The sequence below is a fragment of the Geospiza fortis genome, unplaced genomic scaffold (genome assembly GCF_000277835.1).
Source record: "Geospiza fortis unplaced genomic scaffold, GeoFor_1.0 scaffold55, whole genome shotgun sequence".
NCBI lineage: Eukaryota > Metazoa > Chordata > Aves > Passeriformes > Thraupidae > Geospiza > Geospiza fortis.
The window spans coordinates 10,462,009-10,483,057 of NW_005054308.1; positions in this window are offsets into that span (position 1 = coordinate 10,462,009).

The following is a 21,049-nucleotide window of genomic DNA, read 5'->3' on the forward strand; positions in this document are numbered from 1 at the left end:
TCCTGCTGACTGACAGTGACCTCCTCCACAAACCTCCTTCACCTTGGCTGCTTCCAGCCCGGCTGAGACCCATCCCACCTCTTTGAATGTCCTTGTTCCAGGAGCAGCTGCCCACAGGGACCCTCTCCAGAGCTGATTCTTGCAGCTTTCCTGTTGCCAGCAGTGCTTTCCATGGGGGACAGGGCACAGGGGGCACAGCTCCTTCCACTGAAGGGTTCAGAGACAGAGCTGGAGCTCGGATTTCTGGCTGTGTGCTCGCAGAAGTGGCTCTGCCGAGGCTGCAGTGACACCCTGGGAGGTGGAGCAGCTGTCTGGCGTTTGGAGAGAGGTTCAGAGCCCTCCTCTCTCTGCCTTCCTCCCACTGCAGGCACCTGCTCCAAGCATCCTCCTCCCTGTAGTGGGGCTGGGCTTAGGTACCAGCACAGCTCCTGTTCCTGCAGGAACAGACAGGGAGATGGATACAGGAGGCCACGTGTGTCTAATTTATTCACTCTGTCATCTCCCCGGCTTCTCTTTATCCTCCTGTGCTGTTGGAGGCTGTTTGGAGAGGCTGGGGAGGGAGGCAGCAGCGGCACAGAACGTGCTGTGCACTCAGGGATGAGCTGGGCTGCAGGATAAACGCAAGATCTGCCACCCCATTCATCTCTCGGGGGGGATTTTGTTATCTGGGCACAGCCAGCAGAGATTCAGAGCAGTGAAATGCAGCATGCAGTGACATGGGCTGGGCTGGGAATTTAAAGCCTTGGCTTGCCCACCCAGGCACATTTTGAAGTTTTTTCCTCTTTTCTTTGCGTGTTCTGTGTTGCCCAGAATAGCAGTCAGCTGGAGATCAGAGTTTTCTGCCCACTCCTTTTCTCACAGGAGTTGTGCCGGTGTAGTGGATGCTGCCTGTGATAACCTCTTCTCCAAAACATGGGGGTTTTAAAATAGTCACTTTTGTAGTTTCCCCTTCCTTTCATTTCCCTTCCCAGTGTTTATTCAGGAAAAAAGTGAGACGTGGCTGAGCCTCAAAGGCACCTCTGAGTTAAAGTGAACTGGAGGGGACAGGGCAGGAGCTTTGGCCACGGGGGTCTCGAGCCACATTTTCCTGCATCATTTCTTATTTCCTGGGCTTGACCTTCTCCCAGCAGAGATGTTCAGGGAGTTGGGCCTGCAGAGGCACACGGTGTGCTCTGTCCCTGCTCCTGCGCAGCCCAGAGCTGCTGCTGGCCCACACAGCATCCCTCAGTCCCTGTATTTCCTGCCAGGCCAGGGGATTTTACTCAGCGATGCCTCTGGGAATTCCCTCCCCACTCTGAAGGTTTTAACAGGCTTTCTGTTGTTGTTTTGTTTTGTTTTGTTTCCCCCTCCATTGATAATTTCTGACCTTTTTTGGCAGAAGCCAGTGTTAACATCCAGAGAAGGATTAAACCACCAACTGAAAACAGCATGAGAACAATCTTGAGGAATCAGAGATTTTTTTCATTAAGTTCACAAATTCTGTTAGGAATAAGCGGGAAAACATGATCCTCCCTGTTGTAATTTCATTATAAGGAACGGCCTGGGCCCCATGTGTGGGGAAATGCTGTGGGGGATGTGTTTTCTGAGGCCTGTTCTGAGAGCACCAAAGAGATTTGGGGCACAGGAGGAGGATGTGTCTCCCTCTCACAGGATGCTCACCCCTCACCCCAGCAGCCAGCACGGCCTCCTGAGGCCCATGTACCAAAAATCACTTGGGTTAGGTCTTTCCCCCCGAAATTTGGTTCAGAGAGAGTGAAATCTGCCAACCACAACAGGATCCTGTGAGCCCCTCTCTGCTCAGGGCTCATCTCTGAGGCTGCAGCCCAGCCTGAGCTTTGGAGAACTTTGCACTTACAATGCAGAATTTTATAATAACCAGGAAACAAGAGACTCCTTCCCAGCCCCACACACGCACACATGGACAGAGCAATGCTTAATTCTTGTCATCCCTGGGCCTGGGGGCTGTTTATATCCAGCATTGCATGTTTATATGCGGAGTTCATCTCCTCAAGTGAAGACAGATTAAGCAGCGGGGTGAACAGACCAGTTATGTGAACTATGGGATTTCCAGCCTAGAAATTCTGCCAAGACCAAGCCAGACAAATTGGTAGCACAGCAGTGTTTCTCATTAATGTACATGGAAAGTTGTGCCTTGCTGATAATGCACAACAGCATCCTGTTGGGAGGTTTGGGAACCCATCTGGGAGCAGCTATCAGAGCTCTGTTCCAGGCTGGATTCAGTTGTCTTGCTTTCCTCTGTTTTCTCCTCTGACAAGGAAAAAAAAAGTGCAGTTCCCTTGCATTGACATCCTGAAATATGTGGGAATATTAGTGAGTATGGTTTGCTGAACAGAAATAAGATTATTATACCCTCCCTTCCCTCCCTGCAGCCATCCCTTGCTGTTTGTGGTTTGCTGGGTAAGTGGTTGTGGTGCCCATCTTCCATCCCAGGACAAATTATTTCCAACTTGAAAATAAGATTACCTGCCATAATTGCATGTGGTGGTTTCCTCTGCTGCTGCCAAGTGTGGATGCTGATGCTCAGATCTGTGGCTTGGCTGCTTTGTATTCTGCATGGAGAATATTCCCCAGCACTGTTAATGCTTCCAGGGACAGCAGAAAGGAGCCACAGCCTTGTGTCCTGAGCTGGGAATTGGTGGCTCATTCTGCTGGGAACTCAGGGCAAACACTGGACAAAAGAAAGGAACCGCGTCTCTGTGTTCCCATTCCCAACTAATTCTTTGCCCAATTCTTTTCCTCGCCTCCTCCCTGTCTTGGAAAAATGCATTTTAGTTCCAAATGCTTGTTTATGGCAGGCTCTGGAGCAGAGGGTGTGTCTCCAGTGTCTGGCACAAAGGTTACAGTCACCATCATCAAATAACAAGAGGCCACTTGGCCTCGTTGTTGGGGACCCAAACCCAGCAATCCCCTCTGGACAGGGCTGGGAGGTGCCCAAATTCCCTGGGAATCTGAATCTTCAAATCGTCTCTTGGCCTTGAGGCTTGCTGTCACTGTGATGGGCATCTCCAGGATGTGGTGATTTCAAACCTTTGCCCAGATTTAAAGCACAGCTGCTATTTCTGGCATCTCCTTACTGGAGCTGAGGGGGAAAACCCTGATAAGGGACACAATTGTGCCCAGAGGGGCTTTGTGTGCCAGCCTGGCTCCTTCCAGCCTTTGCCTCCCTTTGTGTTGGAGGAGGAAGCTGGCAAAGGGCTGGAATTGTTCAGGGCTGGAGAACAGCTCCAGGCTTGGATGGGGCCAGGCTGGGGCTTTTGGGCTGCCCCATCAGGGTGGATGGACAGGGATAGAAAGGATTAAAGAGCTTGGGCTGTCCTGGAGGATGATTAGAAACCAGCCAAGCTCTCCTTCCCAGCTGGAGCTATGGGTTAAACACCTCTGCATCAGCTCAGCACCCTCCCACTGCCTGCAGAAACATCACTCATGAAGTGATCACACCAAAACTTTCTGCCTATTTTGAGCCATTTTTCATCCCATGAACCCCCTCTCACTGCCCATCACAAATCTATCCCATCAAAACTTTCTGCCTATTTTGAGCCATTTTTCATCCCATGAAGCCCCTTCTCACTGCCCTGCACAGATCTATTCAGACTGGCTCTAGGATCCATGTGGGGATCCTTTTGAAGAGCTCAAAAGCTGTAGCTGGAATGATTTCCTCTTTTTCTGATGGTTTTTCTTGAGGGGATGGGTTATGTTGCTTCAGGATGTGAAAAATATGGGTCAGCCCACCCCCAGATGAGGCTGAATTCCTTCTGGTGAGTGTCTCCAGCTGCCACGTCGTGCCTGACTGCTGAGAGGACAGAAGAGATAGCTCTGATTGATGGCAGGGAGGAAGAAAAGTGATTCAAGAGCTTGGACTCATTTAGAGATCCCACAGAAATGCCCAGCAATGAGTAAATATGGTTTTGACCCTGAACTGACAGTGGTGTGCATGGAAACACCTTGTGCTGCAGGGCAGCCTGAATTCCGAGCAGTGGCTGAGAGCTGTCCCCTGAGCTGGAGCAGACCTGGGCAATATTCCTGGGCCAGTCAGTGGTTCTCAAGGATTTTGGAGAGTTTAGCTTCATCTCACTAGCCATGCTTTTCTTACTTTTTTTTCTTTCTTATTTTTTCTTTTCTTATTTTCTCCCTTCCTCCTTTTTTCCCTTCCTTATTTTTTTCCCTTCCTTCTTTTTTCCCTTCTTTTCCTTCCTGCTTTTCCTTCCTTCCTTCTTTTCCTTCCTTCTTTTTTCCCTTCTTTTCCTTCCTGCTTTTCCTTCCTTCCTTCTTTTCCTTCCTTCTTTTCCTTCCTTCTTTTCCTTCCTTCTTTTCCTTCCTTCTTTTCCTTCCTTCTTTTCCTTCCTTCTTTTCCTTCCTTCTTTTCCTTCCTTCTTTTCCTTCCTTCTTTTCCTTCCTTCTTTTCCTTCCTTCTTTTCCTTCCTTCTTTTCCTTCCTTCTTTTCCTTCCTTCTTTTCCTTCCTTCTTTTCCTTCCTTCTTTTCCTTCCTTCTTTTCCTTCCTTCTTTTCCTTCCTTCTTTTTTTCTTCCTTCTTTTTACCCTTCCTTCTTTTTTCTGTTCCTTCTTTTTTCCGTTCCTCCTTTTTCCCCTTCCTTCTTTTTTCCTTCCTTCTTTTTTCCCTTTCCTTCTTTTTTCCTTCCTTCTTTTTTTCCCTTCCTTCTTTTCCTTCCTTCTTTTTTTCTTCCTTCTTTTTACCCTTCCTTCTTTTTTCCTTCCTCCCTTCTTTTTTCCTTTCTTATTTCTTTCTTTTCTTTTTTCTTTTTTCTTTCTTTTTTCTTTTTTCTTTATTTTTTTTAATTTCCTTTTTTTTTCCTACTTCTCTTATCTCTCCCAGACCCTGCTGAGTTGCCTCTGATTCTCAGCAGCAGCAGCTGCCTCTGAGTCTCTGGCTGATGGAGAGTGAGCAGTGAGGGCAGCCCTGTGCTGGGAGTGGGATTGCAGAATGTTCCACCTTGGCAAGAAACTCCTCTTGGCCTTTTAGTATTTTTTCCTTTAGAAAAGCACAGTTCTTATCTTGTGAAAATATAGATATTTTCTCCATAAAGACAGAATTTTCCTAGTTCAACATCCTGGCTCGTCTGCTCTAACAAACATCATCCCTTTGTTATTTGGGTTCATTTGCCAGATTTTTATAATTATTAAATAGAAGCAGTGCAAATAGTGCTTTATGGGACTGGCTCAACTTTATAAAGATTTTAATTCTGTGAAAGCACCTTTCCCACTTGCTGTCTCTCAGGAGTTGCATAGCAACCACCTGCCCTCTCAGGTCCTGCCTTGAACTGAAGATTTTTTTGCAGAGAGGCTGAACTTGACTTAAAAATAGATTATTTTGCCCCTGATGAGTAATTTTTCCACGGGAAAAATATGTAGTTGGAGTATGGCTAAACTAAACTTCACAAATTCAATCTACAGTGGACATTTCTTGACGTTTCTCAAATGTTTTGGGGCTGGCACAGCTGAATTAAAACTGGGGGTTGGGCTGAGTGATGTTCAATCCCTACCCAGAGGGTTGAGGAGATGCCCACAGCATGGAAGGATGATTTCCTCTGGAAGGGAATCCTGCAGAGGGATCCACCAGGTGTGTGTTGGTGTGGGAGCATCCCTTGGGTGAGCTCTTCAACCCCTGGCTGGGGAGGTGAAAGAGAAATTGAATTTTCAGTTCAATTTTCCAAAGTTGTGGAGGAGTCTGAGCCTTTGAAGTCAAATCCTCTGCCCAAGCCCCCTCTGAGTGTTCTGCTCAGGGAGCAGCAGAACTCTGCACCTGAGCCATGTTAGCAGCTCAAAGTCACAGAGAGGGTTTGGATCAGATATTAGGAAAACTAGGAATATATATTAGGAATATTAGGAAACAAATCTTTATTGTGAGGGTGGCAGGTCCTGGCACAGGGTGCCCAGAGCAGCTCTGGCTGCCCCTGCATCCCTGGCAGTGCCCAAGGCCAGGCTGCACAGGGCTGGGAGCACCTGGGATGGTGGAAGGTGTCCAGACCATGGCAGGGGTGAAATGGGATGAGATTTAAGGTCCTCCCAACCCATTCTGTGATTCTGTGACTCTTCCTTTTTTCTGTTCAGTAGTGAGGAGAAAATAATAATAATAATAATAATAATAATAATAATAATAATAATAATAATAATAATAATAAATTCACCACTTAAAAATTGGTTCTGTGCCTGTTGCAGGAGACAGAGGAACGCCCTCCTGATCTGCACAGCTCTGTTGTAAAATACATGGGCAGAGTAGGAAAGATGGAGGAAAAGGTGATTTTCCTGTGCCTTGTAACCTGAGGATACTTCCCAAAATCCATCTCCCTTTGCAGAGTCACCGTTTCCCCTGGCTGGGGGAGGCTGGGGAGTGGAGGGTCCCCCCTGGATGTTGGGGGGCACCCATGGAAGGGCAGCAGGGCAGGAGGGGCTGATGAGAACGCTTTGGTACATGGGGAGATGGAAACTCCTCACTCCTGCCTCTGCCAAAAGAACAGCACCTGATGGGGCTTGAACCAGAGCAGTTTTCTTGACTTCTTTCAGAAATCTTGGCTCTTGTGTCTTTGTGTAGCAGCTTGGGCTCCTCCAGGGTGGGACAGAAATATCTGCTGCCATGGGCTGTGGGTGGAAATGCTCAGAGGAGCTGTGGAGTCCCCCTGGGACCCATCCCCAGCCCAGAGCACCCAGTGCCACCTCCAGCCCTCCCTGGACACTCCAGGGATGGGGATCCAACCCTCCCTGGGCAGTTCCAGTGCCTGAGCACCCTTTCCATGGGGAAATTCCTCCTGATTTGGACCCCCCTGAGCACAAGTCACTGTTTTTATACTGACACACAGCAAAACAAGGTTTTTATTCTCCTAAGCCAGCTCAGCCGTGGCTTTTATTTCTGCCCACGAGAACCCTCTCTCCATCTCACTTTCAGCAAACTATAAATACCTATTCATAACAGGACCTTCACATCATGCAAATATGTTTAGATCTCGTTATGTCTGTTTTCCCTCATGGGATTTCTCTGGGAAATCTATTTGCTAAATGAGACTTTCATCCCCTGAGGCCCTGCAAATTTCTTGTGCAACCTCTGCCTTTGTGTTTTGCATTATGCCTGCATTTTTTTTTAGGCTAAACAGATAACCCTGAGGCCCAGTGTGATTTTCTTTCACTGTTAGTCCCTTTATAAGATCACGGGACTCTGTGAAATATGGATTCTTCAGTGGTTATGAAGAAAAATAAAAATTCCAAGTATCCCTGAGGAGGGGGAATAAAGGCAGCAGCAGGGTTTTGTTAACATTTAGGCAGAACCAGCCAGGAGAAGGACACTGTCCAGATGGAAAGAGCCACTTCCTGGCTGTAAAGATAACTCACTAAAGGAAACATAAGCTGTGGCTGTGCTGGCGATGAGAAACACAAACAGTGCCAAGAATTCACCCCGAGCCCGCTGGGAGCTGCCTCCTTCTTTCCCTTGTGCTGAGGGTTCAAGTTGACTTAGTTGGGAAATATGGCCAGCATTTCCTGAGGAGCTGGGGTGGCCCTCGAGGCCCAGAGCTCGTGTGGGCCCTCAGGAGCTGCTTCATTGCTGGTTTATTGCTGTGCACGAATCACAGAGAGTTCTGGGCTGGAAGGGACCCACAGGATCACCCAAGTCCAACAACCCCACCCTGGGCATCCCTGGAGTGGTGGCCAAACCCTCCTGGAGCTCTGGGCTGTGCACAGCACCCTCTGGGAGAAGAACCTTTCCCAAAATCCAACCCTAACCTCCCCTGGCACAGCTCCACCCCATTCCCTGTGGATGAGCACAGCAGATTGTGACGGTGGTCACAGGGGTGTTTGGGATGAAGGAAGAGACGTAGATCTGACTCCATGATCAGAAGGCTTGATTTATTATTTTATGATATATATATCTATTTAAACTATACTAAAAAGAAAAGGAAAGGAGAGTTTCCAGAATCTGCTACCTAAGAATAGAAAAATAAAGAATGATGATAACAAGGCAACTCTCTCTGACTCTGTCTGAGAGAGTTCCCTCTCCGGATTGGCCATCAGCTATAAACATCTAAGCTGGGCCAATCTAGACAGACCTGTTGCATTCCACAGCAGCAGATAACCTATTGTTTATGTCTTTTTGCTGAACTTCTCAGCTCCTCAGCTCCAGCAGGAAAAATCCTGAGAGAGGATTTTTCATGAAAGAAATGTCTGTGACAGCAGAGTTCCGGGATTTACCCTCAGTGATGCCCCAAAGTGCAGCCCTGCAGGTGCCACTTCTGAGTCCTGTCTCATTTCTCCCTCCCTGAGGAAGAGGCTGCTCAGCAAAAGGGTGAGAAAGAAAAGCTGAAAACCCCAACAATTTTTGGGGTTGGTTGCGTGTTGCTATAGGACACGAAATAACACAATGTGGACACTCAGCTTTCTGGTGGTAAAAACAGAACTTTTGATTTCTGATTCTAAAGTTTATAGATTTCCAAGGGCGACAGTGCCACCTCTCCAATGACGCTGGGCAAACCAACAGTCTATTAAATTTCTCCTCTTCCATAAAAGAATGCAAAACAATAAGTTATTTACAGAAAATGTGTGAGAAATTCGTTACAAGAATGTAAACATCAGAAAGCTTAGAAAACCTTAAAAAATCAGGGTGACAGTTGTGGGGTTATGTGCACCAGGGTGTTTTCCTGGTTAACCCTCTCTGAGCTCACTTCCCAGTGGGAAGAGCTGAGCTGGCTGTGCCAAGGATCTGATGGGATCAACGTTTGTCTGGGCAGTTTTGTCTCTCCAAGGTATTCCACAGCCTTTGGAGTCCCCAGAATGAACTGAGCAAATTGAATACCAGGCCATAGATCAAGGACTGCTGCCTCTAATTTGTGTGGAGGTGAACACAAGATGGATCACAGTGTGCACTGAACTCTCCAAATGCAGGTCCCCTCTCTGTGACACTAATTCTGCTCCTCAGAATGACTGAATTCATCCCAGGCCTGTGCTTGGTTCCATCCAGTGGGTGTGCCTCAGACTGGAGGTGTTTCACAGCTTTTCCTTTGCTGCCAGGGATAAATACTTGAATGCACTTGGATTTGTGTGCTGGAGATTTTCCTGGATGTCAAACAGGGGACAAATGATGTGTAGGATGAATTTAAGATCTGAGTTTGGTGGGGTTTTGGGTGATGTTGGGTGCTCTGTTCCACCTGGGAACCTTCCTTGGTTAACTCTGTTATCTCTGCCTGAATATTGCAAATTAAATCTTAAAAATATCCTCTATGTGGGATCTATTTTGGTTTAGATTTTTATAGAAGCTGATGAATTTTATTTTTTCCTCTCGAACAGATCTGGTTTCAAATTCTTCTTGATCATCTTGGCTTTGCAGGCAAAGTGATGTAAAAAGTGCCACTGAGCACAGCTTCTCTGGGAAAACCAAGAGCAGGGAATGAGGAGGGAGAGAATCTTTGCTTCAGGATCAGGGTTTGCAGTGGTTTGCCTGTTTCTTTATGTTACAAAAACAATACAGAAATCAACTTTTAGATAACACCACGTATCTGAAATGGGATTCCCAACCATCCTTCTCATCAGGGAGGATTTCAGGCAGATGTTCCACACGAGTTTTGGCTTTTCCAGCCCTGGCTGAGGCTGGAGCTCTATCAGGGCTGTCTTCTTCTGTCAGCTCCTTTCAAAGCTTCTCCTTAACCCAGACTTCCTCTCTCTTTTGGCTCCAAATCTCTGTCACTTTTTCACCCATTGGAAGAAGCCCAGCAATTCTGCTTTTCTATTTATGGATTTTTCTATTGTCCTGTCAGAGCTGCTTAGGATCTGGCATGTCACAAGCTCACCATTGTCTTCTGGTTCCCTCGTTAGGGGCATAATTTGTCATGCTGAGCTCTGGACCAGGTCCATATTGCCCTTGCTGGTGCTTGGTCACCCTCTGAGGCACAGTGGGAAGAGCCAGAACAGGGAAGAGTGGCTGTACTGTGAGCTGAAGATGTTTTTTGTCACTTAAATATTCAGTTTTTCTCTTCTGTGGGTTTTTTTTCCCTCATCTGACATGCTGGAGAGGTTGTGTAAGTAACTCATGAAGTTGATATCACCCAGGGAGAGCCTGGGCTCCCATCAGGTTTGAGATCACAGGGGGAAAGCAGCATTTGTTTCTGGCAAAGGATGCTCTGCCTGACAGAAATAACCGTGCAATGTGGGTCAGTGTGACATGACTGGCAGTTCTAGCAAGGAACAAACCAAAAAATGGCTCAAGTCAGCTCTGAGGTGTTCTGTGCAAGTGCCAGGGAAGAGGAACAGGGGAAAAGCAGAGAATGATGCAGAGCAGAGAGATAAGAGCTGCAGTGGGGAGAGCTGGTGGCTCCTGCCAGAGGGGACCTGGCTGGGCCATGGAGCAGGGGGGGACTGCTACAGTGACAGGCTGGGGACACTGAGGGGTCTGCAGGAACCCTCAGGATCTGCAGAACACACAAAATTTGCAGGAACACACAAAATTTGCAGGAACACACAAAATTTGCAGCCACACTCAGGATTTGCAGCCACACTCAGGATTTGCAGGAACACTCAGGATTTGCAGCCACACTCAGAATTTGCAGCCACACTCAGGACTTGCAGCACACACAAGATCTGCAGCCACACACAAGTCTCTGAGGGGAAAACACAGTGGGTGGATTTTTGAAAAGGACCAGGATTAATCTGCCAACCTCTGCAGCTGTAGATAGAGAGGTGTCTGATAGAGCTGCTTCCTGGGGAGGGTGGGCAGAGGATTTCATCCCCAGGGATGTCATAGAAGGCCCTGGTGTTGCTGGAGGTCTCTGCCCCTCCAGTGGGGAGCACGTGTTCATCAGTGTGTGGAAGGAATTCAGAGCTGGGCTGGGCAGGCACTGCCAGAGCTGTGCTGAAAATGATTTCTTGCATCCTCAGAAGGGATTTCCTGCTCACCTCAGCCTCACCTGGTTTCTCCAGTCCTGCTCCTGCTCCATCTGCATGCAGACAGTGCCTGCAGCCCTTGGGCAGCACATCTGGGAGGAGCTGAGCTCCCATCAAATCCTTGATTTTAAATTTTCTGCTCATTTCAGCCATCTCCTTCCCCTGCTGGAATTCTTCTCCTGGTTGAAACATCACAGCTCAAGGGCTGAATTTTTCCCCCCAGCAACCTGTAGAGGAGGGGGATTTGTGCCCATGGTGTTCAGGCATCTCCAGGGGGTGTGAGTGGCCTGCACTGAGTCAGCTTTGAAAAGGAGGACGGGATATTTTAAATAGCTTGATCTAAAATTGATTCCAATCTGTCTCTTTGTGGCAGCAGGCTGAAATAATAACGTTTCCAGGCAGGTGAGGAAAGCTGCCTGATGTGGAATTTGAGTGTGATCATGACTGACACGGATTTTGGGACTGTTCCACGGAGGAGACACGTGTGACAGTAAATCCTCTGGCAGCTCAGCAGCAGGGTGGCTCAGAGCCTGGGTAAAGATTGCAAGAGGGGACTTCTCAGGAATAATAAAGCCTCAGAAAGCTTGTTTTTGCTGCCATACTAATATTGTGATCATTGATACTGAAGAGGTTTTTGTGAGATGGAGTTTGTTTATTTGGCCTGCTCAATGCCCATTAGCACAGTATGCTGAAAGTATATATACAAATAAAATATATACTATATATATATATGTAATATATATATAAGTATAAATATATATACTATATATATACTATAAAATATATATAAGTAAAATTAATGATATTTTTTGAGTTTATTAAAGTTTAAATAATATCCTGTTTTTTGCAAAATTATTGTAAAACTCAGAATTATGTGTTATTTGAATTAGAGTTATTTGATATAGATGCCATTATTTGGTAATGGATGTGGAATTAAAGATATGCTGGAAGACAGATTAAGCAGAACTGCAAAATATGACAAAAAAAATCCTAGTAGCCCTTTTTCCATATGAGATTGTTCTGTTTAATTTAAATAACTGTGATTTATGTTGATTTTTCAGTACAGTTGAGCAAAACAACACCATTACAATTCACACAATTAATTTCCTGATAGCATTATGTTTGTATACAAATCTTCATCCAAAAATTCAGTCCAAAGCCGTTGCCCCTTGTCCTATCACTGTATTTTCAGTGAAAAGTCCCTCTCTGGCTCCCTTGCAGCCCTCCTTAGGTCCTGGAAGGCTGTGGCAAAGGGCTCCTCAGGACTCTGGAGCAGGGAGATGCATCTGGGAATGCCTCAGTACCCTGAGCAGCGAGCCCAAAAATTGGAAAACACCCCAAAAACAAATGCTGCAAACCACCCCAGCAGCTTCCTGCTGCCTCCTGTGTCCCCCACACTGGAGGGACACCCTGGCCACACTCTGCCCTTAGAGGTGGCAGCATCCCTGGCACGAGGAGGAGGATGCTCGGGAGGAACGACCCATTTTGGCAGCATGCCATGGAGCCTGTGGCCTCCCCTGCTTTCACCCTAGAAATGATTCCAAAATCTCTGCTAGTAAATGGAGAGGCACCTGATTGCCATGGCTGATTGTCTTTTTCTGAGTGGTTTTGTTTCTGCACTGGTAGTTTTCCAGTCTAAGCAGAATAAGAATGCAAAGAGGAAATTACTGTCAAACAGACCTTTCTAAATTGCTGTCAGTGAGTGGCAGGAGATGAGCCAAAGAGATCCTGTTCTTGTCAGCCTCACTGGAGTAGCGTGCTGTCCTCATTCATGGAGAGCCCTTGTCTTTTTTAGCTGTGTGTAGGATGAAGCAAATAGTAAGTGATGTAAATGATTGATTTGCTTTGCTGCAAATGATTGAAATGTGGAGAAGTGGCAGGAAAAAGGAGCGTGCAGTGCTTGGAATGGATGAATAATGAATGGGGAGACAGTTTGCTGTGAATTGTGGCTCCTGGTTTTTGGCTGAGGCTGCCAGGGCTCCCTCACAGGGTGACACACAAGGGGAGATGAGCGTGGCCACAAGGGCTGTGCCCAGGCAGGGCTGGGGCCGTGTGTGTCCTGCTGGGACCTCTCTGGGACCTGCCCTTGCTGCACAGCCTGCACTGAACACCATGGGTGTGTGAGCGAAGGGTGCCTTCATGCAGTTTCAGTCTGGATTTTCTGCCACATCATGTTTTTTGTGTTATTTTCCCTGTGCTGATGGACTCCCTTTCCTTTTCTCCCATAACCTGGGACCTGCCTGTGCTGCACACTTGCATAGACCCTGCTGGGACACAGCTTGCTCTGAGCACCATGGGCAGGAGGTTCTGTGAGCAAAGTGTGACTTCATGGAGTTTCAATCTGGATTTTCTCCCACACCACATTTTTGGTGTTATTTTCCCACTGCTGATGTGTTCCTTTTCCTTTTCCCTCTCCCTCCAAATGCTGCTCTCACCTCTCCACTTCTTGCTCAGTCCAATACAAGAAGCAAACCATGCTGGGTGCTCAGGGTGGTGAATGATGGCAGTTCTGGGCCTCCCATCCAAGACAGGACCACAACCAAGGCTGAAGAGCACTGGCCCAGATTCACATGCCCTAATTTCCACCTTTGTCTCTGTCTGATGTTGCTGTTGGCAGATGCTGCTGGAAGCTGGGGGTCTTCCCACAGAGCACAGGCTTGCAAATGAGGCAGGATTTAGGTCAGCTGAACCTGGGCCAAATGGTGTTGGAATTATTAATTGGTGCAGCCCATCCCTTTGGGGGTGCACCCTCCTGCCTGACAGTGCGGCAGCTGCTTCCTTTTTTCAAGGAGAAAAGGAACTTCTTGGTCACCAGATTTTCTCTGGCTGGGTGGAAAAACAGCCTCTGTCCTTCCTAGGGGACATAAATTTGGAGCAGTGAGCCAAGAGATGTGATGGACACAAAGAGAATTAGGTGAGAGATGTATCAGCAGCCATCTCTCCTCATTGCCAGGTGACAATCTCAGAGGCTTTTCTGCCCTCAACTTTTTCACTGGAAAATTTTCAGAAGAACAGTCCTTAGGCATTTGCTCACACTCTCATTTGGGGAGTGAAAGATGATTTTTGGAGGTGGGATCATCATCATCTCTAATTTGCAGGTGGCCCTCAACTCTTGCTGTTCACCTGATGTGCCACAGACCCTGTTCCCACAGGGATGGCTTGTACACTTTTGTACATCCACATTTCACCTCTTTGGGCTGGAAGCAGTTAAACTGCCATGCTTCTGAGGGGAAAAAATACACGCCTGAGGTCTGTAAACCTCATTGGAAAAAGTTGGGTTTAATTTTAGCACAATGTGCTGAAGGCAGGTCCTGAGGTTATGGTCCAGGATTTCCAGGGATTAAATAAAGTAGGGCACAAATGATGTGGGTCATGGAAGGTCAGCTGCTGCTGTGCACTTGTTCCACAGCCCTCTGGGCTCTGCTCCCATGGGAGCTGGTGCCTGGAGCTCTGGGAGCGTGGGACATTGCATCACCCAGCACGTGGGACGGAAACCCATTTCCCCAAAAGAGTTGGGAAGAGTGATAAAAAAATTACTTATTTTCATTGAAATGAAAGTGAAATTAAGGGAAAGAGGGGAGGAGAGTTTGGGAAGGACATCCATTGTGGTGCTGGCTTTTGGTAGGAGCTTCTGTATCCAGCCTGTGTGCTGAGAAGGCTGAGCAGCTTCAAGAATCATGGAACAGTTTGGGTTGGCAGCTCATCTGGGACGTTTTCAACTTGATCAGGTTGCTCAAAGCCCTGCCCAAGCTGGCCCTGAACATTTTCAGGGATGGGGCACCTGCAGTTTTGAATTCTGCAGCTCCTGCCATGCCTGAGCACCCTTTCCATGGGGAAATCCCTGCTGATGTCCACCCTGAGTCTGCCCTGGCCCAGCCTGAGGCCGTTCCCTCTCATCCTGGATGCCCACCTGGCTGTCCCCTCCTGTCAGGGAGTTGTGCAGAGCCACAAGGTCCCCCCGAGCCTCCTTTTCTCCAGGCTGAGCCCCTTCCCAGCTCCCTCAGGGATTCTCCAGCCCCTTCCCAGCTCTGGACATGCTCCAGCCCTTCCAGGTCCTTCCTGGATTGGGGACACATCAATCCTGGTGTCACCTCAGCAGTGTCAGCACAGGGGACACTCCCTGCCCTGCTCCTGCTGCCACACTGTTGCTGAGACAGCCCAGGTGCCATTGGCCTCTTGTCCTCCTGGGCACAGCTGGGCACACCTGGGCACAGCTGGGCACACCTGGTTCAGCTGCTGCTGCCCAACACCCCAGGTCCTTTTTCCCCAGGAGCTCCCCAGCCTGGAGCTGCAGGGAATTGTGACCCAGGGGCCTTGCTGAACCTCACACCTTTCCCTCAGTCCACCAATCCAATTATTCAGCTTCTTGGCAGGATTCTGGGCTGGGCACAACCTGCCTGAGCTCCCCCCATTCCCAGTGCCCTCTGCAGGCTGGGCACAGCTGCTCAGGAGCTGCAGATGTGCAGCAGGGTGGCTGCACTGCTGCTGCATCCCTGCCAGGGTGGGATGAGCTGGAAGGAGCTCCCCAGACATGAAACAAATGGAGGCAGCACTAGGCCAGAGCAGGAAGGGAGCTGGACAGGCCAGCTGGGGTGTGTGAAGGCAAATGGGCTGGCTGGGGGGGAAGGGAGGCCTGGAAGGTGGCTGCCTTTGTCTAGACAGTGTCTGTAATGATTTTTTCATTATTTATTTTATTTATAACTGCTCTCTCCGGACAGTCCATTGCAGCCAGGTCCTGGCAGGGCTGGCAGCCCCTCCTGGGGCGGGACTGGGCTCCTCAGAGCTGCTGCATGCCAGACACAGCAGCGCTGTGGGCAGGGTGCTGCTTGCTGTCGGGATAAAAATAAGGATGCAGCTTTCCTGGGCTGTGGAGTGTTTGTCACTCTGCCTGGCTGAGCTGACACTGGGCTGTGTTGGCTTGGCAGCTGCCAGTCACAGTGCTTGGACGTGCCAATTAGCCAGGCTCACCAGGGGCTTTGGGAGTGCTTGTGAGGGCTGTGTTGGCAAAAGCAACCCTGTGAGGTTGCCCTAAACCCAACCTCCTCCTGCCCACGGCAGGTTGGAAGGAGCTGGGGCAGCACCTCCACTCTCAGCAGCCTGAAATCCCCCGTGTGAGCTTCTGCTTGGCCTCTCTTCTGCAGTTCAGTGAGCCTGAGGCTGTCACTCCTGTCTGCATAATCATTTCTTGTTCTTCTGCTGCCTTTTACGCTTGCAGAGAGCACAACTCAGTGCTTCTCACGAGAGGGAAAAAAAATAAAATCCCATTTTGGAGCTGTGCTGTTTCTTGACCCCCCCACCCCAGTCAGCAAAACCTCTCCAGGACTGTCCAAAGCCTTGCTGTGCTCTTGTCTGGGATGGATTTCAGCTCCACAAGAGAGCATTCCTCATAATTGAATCACTTCAATGCTTAATTAGAAAAATTCTATGTTTCCTTGGGGAAGAGTGGAGTATACTGTAAGTGAGGGCAGGCAAGGCTCCTTGAGCCCAGCACAGCATCCCTGGGGGAGTGCAGGGCTCTCCAAAAGTGCAGCTTGTTACTCGCCTTCTTTTGCCCTTTCTTCTCCCAGGACACGAAGCTGGGGGGGAGCTTGTGGATTCCATAGTGAATTTCATTTGGAGTGAGCAGAAATGAATCTGCTTGAGATAAGGATGGACAAGGATTGCTTTCCATGGATGTGGTCAGAATCTGGCTCATTTGATGGGTGTTTGAAACCTGGTTTAGTCTATGGGGGCTAAACCCCACAAAAAGGTGCCTGAGGTTCAGTGCTCACAGGAATTGTGGGGCACCAATGGCTTTTCTTTGCATAAAAGGAACTGCATGCAAGGGAAATTGTTAATTATCACAGCACACATTTTTATGGTTAACGATTTGGGTTGTTCTGGGAGGCAATAGGAACTGCCTGTGGGTGTGTGGGTGGAGAACAGATCCTTAGGAAATGCTATAATTTGTATTTCTGCTTCTGCTTGGCCGGGTCTGTCAGGGATCCGCTCTGCTCTGTGCCTTGTGCTGTGCTGGGGTTTGGAAAACAAGAAATTCCAGGGCTTCCTCGCCTGGTCACAGCCATGGGAAGGCTGAGCTAGAACAGAGGGAGATGCTGCATGGCCCAAATGCAGGGCTGGGTGGAAATGTGGATCTGGGGTGGGGTTTTGGGAGGGGAAAAGGCAGAAATGCCTCTGTGATAGCTTGAGAAGGCTGAGCTGGAACAGAGACTGGACAGAGCTAAAGAATAAAGCAGGGATTTATTCAAAGGGTCTCCTCCATGGATGCACCTAGCACAAGGGCCCAGCCAGGGCTGCACCCAAGATGAACCAAAATGAGCCCAAAATGAACCCAAGATGAACCAAAATGGCCCCAAAATGCACGAGCGCTCGCGGGGTCTCTCCCTGGGATCAGTTCTGCTCCATTTGCATCTTGCAGTTCATTGTCCCATTCCAGCTTTAGCCCCTGCAGTCCCACCCTGCTTGTTTTTCTCTCTGCAGCCCACGGTGTTTGTGCTCCTGGGCTGAGATTTGGATCACTTGTCCTTGGTGCCCAGCTGGAGCAGGAATTGTTTTGTCTCCCTGCTCTGCGCACAGAGCTCACCATCCCCTGATGTGAACCCAGAGCCACACACTAAAGCAGCACAGAATCTGAAAAATAGAAAAGCCAAACCTGAGGCATGATGGGGACTGGGATTGTGGAGAGTTTTGCCCATTGATGGAGCTGGGAGCTGTGTGTGTGTGGCTCCTGTGGGTGATGTGCAGTGTCAGATCTCAGCTGTGAGCCGCATCCCCCTGTGCGCCTCTCCAGGCAGCTCTGCAGAGCTCTGGGCATTTTCCCCACCTGGTTTCAGTGTTTGGGAAGATGCTCTGCACCTTTTCTTCCATCCTGCACCCTCCTGTGCCTCAGAGCTGCCTTCAGCTCCTCCTGCCACAAATCCCCTGAGCTCAGCCCACCTGTGACAGCCATCCATGGCCCCTTTGCTGCTAAATAACAGCAAAATGAGACACGTGAGGCTCCTCCCTGCTCTCCCTGGTGTCTATAGAACCCACCAAGGCTGAAAGAGCTCCAGGAACACCCTGGAAATGCCCTCTGTGGGCTGGGTGTGCCACTGGGCACTGCAGCCTTTGGAGGGACATCAATAAAAGGGGGAAAAAAAAGAGCTTTTCTGCCCAATGCCTTCACATTTATTGGTAGGAACACCTGGTTTGTGTGCAGGCACTAGGGCAGCTGCCAGGGTGGGTTTCTACAGCTCTGGGAGAGGAAAGGAAAAAGCCTTGGGGAGGGTGAAACCTCCACCCCAGCTCCATGTTGGGTTGCTACTGTCGAAATGTGACTAATGCTAAAAATAATCCCGGTGTTGCTATAGAAACTTGCAGGGTTGCTACGCGTGAACCTGGAGAGGATTGTACCCTCCTCAGAACATTGTTTTTCCCTTCCCCTCAGCCCTGCTCACCCCAGGCACGGCCGGCACAGCCTTGCTGGCTTGTCACAGGTTTGATTTTTTTTTGCTGTGCCACAGGATGGGATGGGATGTGGCTGATGAGGTAGAACCCAGAGATCTAACATGTTTTCTGGTTTTTAATGTGGCTGTTGGACTTGAGCTTCCTTCTTCTGAAGCGATTGAAAACAGGATCTGTGCTTAGGTCAAGCAGGTTTGGATAAAGGAATCAGCCCAGATGCATGAATCTGCCTTAAACTGAATTTCTTGAGAAATCTGAATAAAAAAAGCCCAACAAACAACGTTGGCTTTTCTTGAAGTCGTTTCCATTTTCATAACCATATTTTACCTACCCCTATCTGTCCCCTTCTATTCCTTCCAGCTCCTCCTGACATGGATTTTTCAGTCCATGTGTGCATCCCAGCGCCTGCTCCTTCCTTAGGTCTGGTGAGGAGCAGATCCCCCTCCTGCTCCTGCACCTCCTCACCCCTCTGCCAGGTTTTCTCTGCTTTCCATCTGTAGTGAAGGAAAAGGAGCTGTTGTGAACTTCCTTCAGGTCTGGGGATGAAAAGTGCTTTTGTATTCATCGACTTGATAGCAGTGCCCCAACCTGCCATGCCCACCTTCCTGTCCCTCCCAGCTTTGCCAGCTCCTGTGCAGGAAGCTGAGCTTTCCCAAGCTTTTTAGGGGGAAAAAAAGCCAAATCAGGGGATCAGTTCATGTTTTTCCAGGCTGGGATGACAAATGCTGGAAATTTGCTCTCAGTTTGGAAAAGAGGCTGAGATGAGCCTTCAGAACAGCCCCTGAAGGACAGGATGGCTCCTGCACAAATTATCCTCCAAGGCAAAGGGAAGCTCCCCATCAGTGCTGACATGGCTTTTTTCTCAGCTTTACTGAGTGGTTGGGATTTTGGGGAAGAGCAGTGACCTCCTGTCTCTCCTCCAGATTTACAGCTTGTCCCAAACATGAGGTACAACTGAGTCCTTGGGATCAAATTCACTGTCAAATTCACTGTCATGACAATGTCTCACTGCAGCAAATGGGAATGGTGTAGAGGAAAGCAGAAAAAGAAGAATTTTTGTTTCCAGAAGAAAAAAAAAATTCTTCTAAAATCCTTTTCAAGTTTGTTGCTTTGAAAGCCTCTTTGTTGCCCTGGGAATTTTAGAAGGATTTTAGGATTTTTTTTACACCTCACACCTGAGGGTTTGGATCCCTCCAGCACTGATGCCAGCCCAGTCCTGAGGGTGATTCACAGCAGCAGAGGGTCTGGACACCTTTCAGTCCTACCTCTGCTCAACAGCAGTTGTTCTCTGGTGACATCCACAGCCCATTTCTCCATAAACCAGGCTTTTGGGGCTTGTTCTTTCTGGAAAAAGCATTTCAGCCCTTGCCTTTCTGGCGCTGGAGAGGCAAGAAGGACCTGCTCCCTGCCAGGCTAGCAAGGGCTGCTTTTTCTGCATTATTTCTCATCTCTTCCACAAGTACCCAGACTTGAGAGGGTGCCAGAGAAGGGTTAAGAATAGAAAGACAGATGAGGCAAGCTTCTGGGAACTTCCCCTTCCACTGAGGCACAGGAACATGTGTTATTCCCTGCCCCTTTGGCAAACAGCATGACTCTCCCCACCTACACACATTTGCCAGCTGGTCTTCTCTCTCTCTCTCTCTGTCTGTCTTGCAGCATCTCGAGCTGGTGGAACCTGCCCTGCAGGATCCACCAAATCCTTCTCCTGGCTGGCTGCCACCTCCTTCCCCACCTTTCTGTAGGGCAGAGGGTCTCCCCTCCTCAGGGGAAGATCCCCCATGGCACAGGGACAGGTTGTGTCCTGTCCCATCCCTGTGTCAGGTCACCCAAACCCCCCTTTTGTTTCAAACTTGGCAGCCCAGCTCAGCCCAGCCTGCAATCAGAGGAGTTTTGGACCATCAAATAGTTGGGTTAAATATCAAGCTGTGATTTGGCTTGTCCAAACATTGTTGGGGCTGGGTGGGCTCTTGTTTGGGATGTGGTTGATGAGGCAGAACCCAGAGATCTAACATGTTTTGTGGTTTTTAATGTGGCTGTTGGACTTGAGCTTCCTTCTTCTGAAACGATTGAAAACAGGATCTGTGCTTAGGTCAAGCAGGTTTGGATAAAGGAATCAGCCCAGATGTATGAATCTGCCTTAAACTGAATTTCTTGAGAAATCTGAATAAAAAAAGCCCAACAAACAACGTTGGCTTTTCTTGAAGTTGTTTCCATTTTCATAACCGTGTGCAATTTGTGATGTCAAGCTCCTGACAGGCACTGTCCTTGGGGAACTCCAGTCTGGCTCAAAGCAGGAGCTAAATCCCAAGGAATTTTTTCCCAGCATTTATGGCCAGTGGTATGGATGCCAAGGATTTCATTGCAGGAGGATCCAACACTTCTGTGCCTTGCTTTTTGAGGATGCACAGTAATTAATTTTTGAGGATGCCAACAGAAGTTAATTAGGGACTGAAGAGGCAAGGATGTCTCTGATCTCCTTTCCTTGGCTGAAGTTGTGATACTGAGGCCCAACTTGGTCTTTTAACCTGGACATTTTGATCTGGGTGGAATATTGGGAACTGGAGCTGTAACTTGAGCTCTCCCTGTTCCTCCTGTGGATTTCTGGAGGAAATCCAAAAGGTACAGAGCTAGAGTTCCTTCAAAGGACTCTGGAGCAGAGTGTCCTAAAAGTGAGATGGAAAAGTCCATGAGAACCAGCTCTCCTGTGGTA